Below are 1,369 nucleotides of genomic sequence, written 5' to 3'. Positions count from 1 at the left end.
AAAGACATTGACAGAAATATGCAGAGGCCAGATCATAATTCTCCATTTCCCTGCTTTCCGTGACGCAATCATTTTCATTTTTATTCTTCTGTGGCTATCCTTTTTCCACCCAGTCTTCAGATGTTTATGATCATCATGAACCTCTTTGATTTTGTTTTACCCCCGTCCCTACTCTGAGTTATCATAGCCATTTTCATATTTTCTACACCTACACACTGATGACTCCTTTCCCTCACTCTTAGAGCTCATGTAACCAATTTCTAGGTGAACATTTCTGCCTGGGTTTTCTCCAGCTCCTTCCGAGTTCACATTCCTAAACCTGAAATTCTTATGGTCTCTCTTTTTACCATTTGAGTTGGTAACACTGTCAGCCACCCAGTCACCTGACTCAGAATCATGAGCTACATTTATTCCGCTTCTCCTTCATTGCCCACGTCCAGTTACATACACTGGCTTCCAGATGACATGTGTATTTTGGTTTATTTCCCTAGTTGGTCCTTTCCTTTCCCTTATACTGCAGATGTTTGGCTCATTTTTCTCATCACCTGATATTCAAACTAATAGAGGTGATTTCAGATTGGTATCTGAAGGTTTCATCCTGTTCTCCTTAAATCAGCCCTTCCCCAAGCCAACAGAGTGATCTGGCAAGTGAAGATGAGCCTGCTTCCCAGTCCTGCGTCCACGTCCTTCAGTTCCCCACTCCCTCATGCCGACAGCAGTCCTTCTCAACCTTGGTTTCAGGATATATGTATGTGCTTCAGAATGTTCAGTGAGAACACTGCAATTTTGTTTGCATATTTTACTGATAATCATCCTAAAACCAACCTACACTTTGGGTTTATGGTGGCACATCTGTCAAAGAATGACCTGAACTTACTAGGTCTAGCTTTATTATATACAGTATTTCTCAGACAGTATTGAAAGTTTCCAGAGGTTATAAGCATAGTTTTAGGGATCTGTGTGATGTATATAGAGATATAGATATATATACTGTGTACACACACATACATATGTCTATACCTGTAGAGACAGAGGGACAGAGATGCAATCTGTATGTATCTACATTTCTTTATCAGATATGGTTTCTGTGTGTATGACTTTTCCAAACGAACATTCAAGTTAGAGACTTTACATTCCACAGGCTTAAGTTCAAGGTTCTTAATATATTTTAAGACTTATAAAATCTTTTATGATCTGGCCTCTGCATATTTCTGTCAATGTCTTTTTGTATATTTTTGGGCAAAGCAGCATCAAATTATTCCTTGTGGGTTCCCCCACATACAAATGCTGTATTTTCCTCGTTACGTCTATGTGTTTATAATTACACCGTAGGTGCCTGGAATAGTCCTGCCTTTTTCCATTTTTCTGA

At 39.3% G+C, this 1,369-nt stretch overlaps 1 protein-coding gene across 1 annotated transcript in view; it reads left to right on the top strand.

Annotated features, from left to right (window-relative positions):
* MEI4 (meiotic double-stranded break formation protein 4) overlaps nt 1-1,369 on the top strand; it is a 118,422-nt gene that overhangs the window by 28,752 nt on the left and 88,301 nt on the right. The window lies entirely within an intron of this gene.

Source organism: Otolemur garnettii, unplaced genomic scaffold (assembly GCF_000181295.1).
Source record: "Otolemur garnettii isolate 467f Iridium unplaced genomic scaffold, OtoGar3 scaffold00107, whole genome shotgun sequence".
NCBI lineage: Eukaryota > Metazoa > Chordata > Mammalia > Primates > Galagidae > Otolemur > Otolemur garnettii.
This window is presented reverse-complemented; position numbering and strand designations above follow the sequence as displayed.